This window comes from Rhinatrema bivittatum, chromosome 4 (genome assembly GCF_901001135.1).
Source record: "Rhinatrema bivittatum chromosome 4, aRhiBiv1.1, whole genome shotgun sequence".
Classification (NCBI taxonomy): Eukaryota; Metazoa; Chordata; class Amphibia; order Gymnophiona; family Rhinatrematidae; genus Rhinatrema; species Rhinatrema bivittatum.
Window position 1 is genome coordinate 475177597 of NC_042618.1, and position 7501 is coordinate 475185097.

The following is a 7501-nucleotide window of genomic DNA, read 5'->3' on the forward strand; positions in this document are numbered from 1 at the left end:
TAGCCTGGCAAAAGCTAAGCAACTAATCAAATGTCACTCTGGCAGCCATGCATGTAAACTCCTTGTATCAATTTCAGCATGTGTAAGTGCACACGTCAGCACATAGGTAGGTTTTAAAATATATCATTATGTGCGTACATATAGTCACGCCCAGACCGTGCCCCTTCCATGCCCCTAATATGCCCCTTTTTATGCAAGGCCTGTTGCATAAGCACGCGTACATATGCACATGCATTGCGGCTTTTCAAATGCATGCTGGACGCACGTGGCCCACATATATGCGTATGTGGGCATTTTTGCACGAGCAACATTTTTTAAATTGACCTGTCAGGCCATTCTTACCATATAGCTTCCCAAACATTTAGCCAGTGTGACCCTATTTTACCACTTGAAAATTCACGTGACCCCAGAGGATGACCAAACCAGAGGAGTGGGGGTGTGGTTCATCTGCAACAATCACCATCCCCTCATTCTAACTGATTCTCCACCCTCTCCAGTCAATGCTTTCTCTTAACCTCCATTCCATTCCAGAGGACATCCTCTCACAACTTCCACCACCAGCTAATCCCCTTACATCTTCCAGCTCTTCTCACCTTCCCAGCCCATCCTCTGTCTCTCTCACTCTCTCCAGCCCTTTTCACATCCTCCTAGCTGAACCTCTGACCTCAAAGTCATTTGTATAACCCCCAATTGTTCCTCTGTCATCGCCTCCCTCTCACTGCATTCCATTGCCCCTCCAACTCTTCACTCTCATCCCAATTGATACCCTCTCACCCACAGCTCCTCTCTTGCATCCCCCAGTATCTTCTGTCATTCCTCCCCTCACCTTCCACAGTCAATCCCTCTCCCACTGATCCGACCTTTAAACCTTTCTTGCATCTGATCCCTCCTTTCCAACAGCTCCTTCTCCAAACATCCCTTTGGCCAGGGTCAGCAGCAACATTTTCCTTTGGGCCCCGGGCCAAAAGTGAATGAGAAGTGGTGGGAAGAGAGAAGGGATGATGACAGAGGCAACATTTTTCTCTTGGGTAGGTTCAGTGGTGAGTGGGTGAGAAGCAGTGACAGTCTTCACTGGCCTTTGCACACTCAGCCTACCTTTCCTCTCATGGCTGGTCCAAAGCCTGATCTGCAAGTGGCAACAGAATTAGTAATGAAAGTCAGTACAGATTCTATGAGCCAGTGCAAGGTCACAGGCCCTGCAGCAGCCCCAATCCATTTTCATGCAGGCTTCCTGTGACTGCGTAAAACTCATGCGAGGGCAAGACCACTGCTGGCTTATAGGCCCCATGCTGACCCACTAGTAGTGCTGCTAGCAGCATCTGAATAGCACTGCCTTTTGAGGCACTTGTGACCCCAGCTGGAGGTTTTGTGACCCCATTTGGGGTCCCGACCCACAGTTTGGGAAGCCCTGCCATATAGCCTTTTACCACTTCATAAATAACTCTAGCCTCCACTTTCTTTATACCATGTTTTGAGCCAGGTATTGAAATTATAAATATGGCTTAGTTTTTTCTTTCCCTTTTCTTGAAAAGGTAATACTTCAGAAAAGGCAATAGTCTAATTCTCTTTCCTAGATTTTGGAATTCTTTCTGTACTACTTGGATACCATTTCTTGTGAGGTCATTGGTCCCTAGATGGCTAATAATATTGATATCAGAGTTTCTACTTTCTTCTATAATTGCACTGATTTCCTGGTTTGGATTACTTACAGGATCCTGGAAGGTATTTAAACTGTTGCATCCCCATCAAAATGATGGGGATGCAACAGTTAGATGATTGAGGGGTTAAAGGGGCACTTAGAGAAGATAAGGCAATCGTGGAAAGATTAAATGATTTCTTTGCTTCGGTGTTTACTGAAGAGGATGTTGGGGAGGTACCCGTAATGGAGAAGGTTTTCATGGGTAATGATTCAGATGGACTGAATCAAATCACAGTGAACCTAGAAGATGTGGTAGACCTGATTGACAAACTGAAGAGTAGTAAATCACCTGGACCGGATGGTATACACCCCAGAGTTCTGAAGGAACTAAAAAATGAAATTTCAGACCTATTAGTAAAAATCTATAACCTATCATTAAAATCATCCATTGTACCTGAAGACTGGAGGAAAGCAAATGTAACCCCAATATTTAAAAAGGGCTCCAGGGGTGATCCGGGAAACTACAGACCGGTTAGCCTGACTTCAGTGCCGGGAAAAATAGTGGAAAGTGTTCTAAACATCAAAATCACAGAACATATAGAAAGACATGGTTTAATGGAACAAAGTCAACATGGCTTTACCCAAGGCAAGTCTTGCCTCACAAATCTGCTTCACTTTTTTGAAGGAGTTAATAAACATGTGGATAAAGATGAACCGGTAGATGTAGTATACTTGGATTTTCAGAAGGCGTTTGACAAAGTTTCTCATGAGAGGCTTCTAGGAAAAGTAAAAAGTCATGGGATAGGTGGTGATGTCCTTTCGTGGATTGCAAACTGGCTACAAGACAGAAAACAGAGAGTAGGATTAAATGGACAATTTTCTCAGTGGAAGGGAGTGGGCAGTGGAGTGCCTCAGGGATCTGTATTGGGACCCTTACTTTTCAATATATTTATAAATGATCTGGAAAGAAATACGACGAGTGAGATAATCAAATTTGCAGATGACACAAAATTGTTCAGAGTAGTTAAATCACAAGCAGTTTGTGATAAATTGCAGGAAGACCTTGTGATACTGGAAAATTGGGCATCCAAATGGCAGATGAAATTTAATGTGGATAAGTGCAAGGTGATGCATATAGGGAAAAATAACCCATGCTATATAGTTATACAATGTTGGGTTCCATATTAGGTGCTACAACCCAAGAAAGAGATCTAGGCATCATTGTGGATAACACATTGACATCGTCGGTTCAATGTGCTGCGGCAGTCAAAAAAGCAAACAGAATTTTGGGAATTATTAGAAAGGGAATGGTGAATAAAACGGAAAATATCATAATGCCTCTGTATCGCTCCATGGTGAGACCGCACCTTGAATACTGTGTACAATTCTGGTCGCCGCATCTCAAAAAAGATATAATTGCGATGGAGAAGGTACAGAGAAGGGCTACCAAAATGATAAGGGGAATGGAACAGCTCCCCTATGAGGAAAGACTAAAGAGGTTAGGACTTTTCAGTTTGGAGAAGAGACGGCTGAGGGGGGATATGCTAGAGGTGTTTAAAATCATGAGAGGTCTAGAACGGGAAGATGTGAATCGGCTATTTACTCTTTCGGATAATAGAAAGACTAGGGGGCACTCCATGAAGTTAGCATGTGGCACATTTAAAAGTAATTGGAGGAAGTTCTTTTTTACTCAACGCACAATTAAACTCTGGAATTTGTTGCCAGAGGATGTGGTTAGTGCAGTTAGTATAGCTGTGTTTAAAAAAGGATTGGATAAGTTCTTGGAAGAGAAGTTCATTACCTGCTATTAAGTTCACTTAGAGAATAGCCACTGCCATTAGCAATGGTAAATTGGAATAGACTTAGTTTTTGGGTATTTGCCAGGTTCTTATGGCCTGGATTGGCCACTGTTGGAGACAGGATGCTGGGCTTGATGGACCCTTGGTCTGACCCAGTACGGCATGTTCTTATGAGCTCCCAAATTAGCTTCTCTGGTGACTGAGTCTCCCAGCAGAAGCTTTCTTTTATGATGTATGATAATGTTAAAGGGTTTCTGGGTACACTGGGTGCATTCTTCTCTTTCAGACCTCACTTCATCATCTGTTGTTGGAGCTTCTTCATTTTCCAGTGTAGAAAAGGCATTTCTTAAAGGTATCATTGCAGAGGATGGGTGTCTCTTCATCACTAACTTTATTCTACCTGAGCCTACTATAATCCATTTATTCTTGGATTTATTTATTTATTTAAAATTTTTGTACACTGACATTCGTTAAGAAAACATCACATCGGTTTCCATGAACCATAAACTGGCCAACGGGGCTTTACAATGAAATTGATAAGGGAACTGGGTAGGGGGGAAGAGGGGGAAATGGATGGGGCTCCTCTGTGGGAATGGGGCGAATATCCTGGATCCTGCACAGATGGGGAAATTGAATGTCTTTGGGTCACTGGTCTTGTTGTACCAGAGACCACTGTAAACCATTTATTCCTGGGTTTCTGAATCCTCTGTGGGAGTTGGGGAGATAGTCTGGAAGCTGCAAGGTTAAGGGAGATTTTTTTGAAACCTAGACAATTCCTCTTTCAGATGAGTCAGCTCCTTTTTCATTGAAGAGAGCTGAAGGTAAATTGGAAATCCCTTAAGTCTTCAAATGGAAGGCCTTGGGACATAAGTACCATAACTGTTACACTGAATAAAAGACATTCCTCTAATAAGTAGCTATTATACAAGTTGTTAGATTGGTATTTGGGTTTTATATTATTCACTTAACCTAAGCCCTTGAAAGAATTATTTAAGAAGAAAAACACCCTAGGGATGGGTGGGAATAAATAACACATGCAGATTCAAGCCCTTTTTTTCTCTTTCTAATAAACAAAGGAATTTAAAATAAGGCTAGCCAAAATTATTAAGTTCTATATAACTAGAAAACCAAGCCAAGCAAATATAAATTATATAGAAACTCTCAGCAAGGTAAAAAGCAAGCTGGATTATGGCAAAGTTAAAATAAAAAAAGACTAGCAAAAGATTTCTAAATCGAGAAAAAAATGATTTCAAGCCAAGCAAACACAATATCCCCCAAGTAGATAAATGTGCTATTTGATGTCTTGTAAAAATGTATATAGTCATGTAATCCAATAAAACTTGTACACACTTTTAAATCCTGCCAGCCGTTTACAGTCCCATCTGGTTGGTTTTTTTTATCACTTAAGCTTTATTAGACCATTTTAATCAACAGCAATATGTCAATAAAATATCAATACAATCAGGTCCCAAATAAACCAACCCTTCATTCCTGCCCCCTCTCCCACTAGCCTAAATTAAAATTGGTTCTTACCTTAGGGACAAAGGACGGAACCATACATAACGATACTCGATCGTCATAAATCCAAAGAAAAGGATCCCGACAAGACAGCGCCTGCAACTCTGAGATCCGACAGGCCGAATAAATGGCCACCAAAAACACCGTTTTCAAAGTAAGATCTTTCAGGGAAACTCCACGAAGAGGCTCGAAAGGAGCGCCACATAGAACTCGCAGGACTAAATTCAAACTCCGATCCGGACACACCAGAGAACGCAAATGTTTGACCCCCTTAAGAAACCGAGCAATATCCGGATGCACTGCTAGCGAACAGCCGTCAAATGTTTCCCCGCAAGGCACCTACAGCTGCAACTTGTACACGAAGGGAATTGAACGCCAAGCCCTTAGCGAGGCCCTGTTGCAGAAAGTCAAGCACCCAAGGAACATGCACCGCTAAAGGGTCGCAGGAACGCTGATGACACCATGTCTCAAAAAGCTTCCAAACTCTCACATAGGCCATAGAGATGGCTGGACGTCTCGCCTGTTGTTCTGACTGGAAAGGTGAACCCTTGGTCCGGTGATGAACGTGAGTCCAACCGTCTGAAGGTGAGGCCAATCACGAGGTGATCAACGAAGATCTGGATGCAGGCGCCTCCTGCAGGTCGTGTAATCCAGATAGCTGGCGCCTCCAGCAGGTCGTGAGAACAGGAGCTTGCACCTCCAGCAGGTTGTAAGAGTAGAAGCTGGCGCTTCCAGCAGGTCGTGAAAGCAGAAGCTGGAGCCTCCAGCAGGTCGTAAGAGTAGAAGCTGGCGCCTCCAGCAGGTCGTGAAAGCAGAAGCTACCACAGCCAGTCCAGGGAACAAGAGCCGGAATCCTTTGCAGCCAGTCCAGGGGTCGAGAGCCAGAAAGTCCCACAGCCAGTCCAGGAAACAAGAGCCAGAAAACTCCACAGCCAGTCCAGGGGTTGAGAGCCAGAAGGTACCACAGCCAGTCCAGGGATCAAGAGCCAGAATATTCCGCAACCAGTCCAGGGGTCGAGAGCCAGGCAGGAATGGCAGCCAATCGAGGAATCACACACGGAGGAACAAATCAGGAACCACAAACAGGAACGACCACTACAGCCACGAAGCCAAGGCAAGGTCTGAAGGCTCAGACCTTGCCTTAAATAGTTCCTTGAAGATGGAGCCTGCAGGAAGGAACCCCCCTTGCTTCCTGTAGGGGTTCCTTTAAATCCAAGTTCTTGCTGCCCGCGCGGCCCTAGGAAGCTTTTGGGGTGGGGCTTAGCCGCGCAGAGAGGACGCCGCGGCCATGTTGGAAGACAGCAGCACTGCCGTGGAGACGGCCTGCCGACGCCGGCCTCAGCGTCGGCGGTTGGCCCCGCTGCTTCGGTAAGTGACCAGCCCCGGTCGCGGTCTGCCGCGGCCGGCGGTCATAACACCTGTAGGAGGGTGGAAATGACTTGTTCTGAATAACCCCTCAAGCGTAAACGTCGCCTCTCAAAAGCCAAACCGCGAGAGAAGCGATCCTCCCGATCTGAAAATATGGGCCCCTGATGGAGCAGATGCGTTAGATGAGCCAGCTGAAGTGGACCCTCTAGAGCCAAGCATACCAAATCCGTGAACCACGGACGACGTGGCCACTCTGGCGCCACCAGAATCACTCTTCCTGGGTGCCGCTCTATGCAACGGAGAAGTCGACCTATGAGGGGCCAGGGCAGGAAGCCATACAGCAGAATCCCTGTGGGCCAAGGACACACGAGAGTGTCTATGCCCACCGAGCCCTGTTCTCGGCGATGGCTGAACAAGTGAACTGTTTTGGCGTTCGCCTGCATTGCCATCAGATCCAGCTGAGGAGTTCCCCATCTGGCGCAAATGAGATTCCACGCCTCGAGAGATAGTTCCCATTCCCCTGGGTCTAGTTGCTGATGGCTGAGATACTCGGCTTGCACATTCTCTACTCCCACGACATGGGATGCGGCAATGTCCTCAAGATGGCGCTCCACCCAGGTGAACAGAAGACGTGTCTCCAGTGCTACAGTGGGACTTTGAGTCCCGCCTTGCCAGTTGATGACCGCCACCATTATCGCATTGTCCGAGAAGACTCGCACCATTCTGCCCTGGATCCAGGGAAGAAACGCCCGCAGGGCCAGACATACAGCCCTGGTCTCGAGCCGGTTTATGGACCAGAATCTTTCCATCGCCAACCAGAGCCCTTGGGCGGACCTGTCTGCACACACCGCCCCCCAACCTGAGAGGCTGGCATCGGTGGAGATTATCAGCCAATTTGGAGTGTCCAAATCCACTCCCCGTTCCAGATTGTCCAGTGACAGCCACCATGACAGATTGGCTCTGGATTCCAGAAGTAGAGGCATTGGTAGATGGAATTGCTCCAACACCGGGCTCCAGCGAGACAAAAGTGCACGCTGTAAAGGTCTTAAGTGAGCGAACGCCCAAGGAACCAAGTCCAAGGTTGAAGCCATGGAGCCCAGGACCTGAAGTTGATGCCACACTGTGGGATTGTTCCTTCGAAGAAGGGAATGTATTTGTTCCTGCAACTTCCCTATTC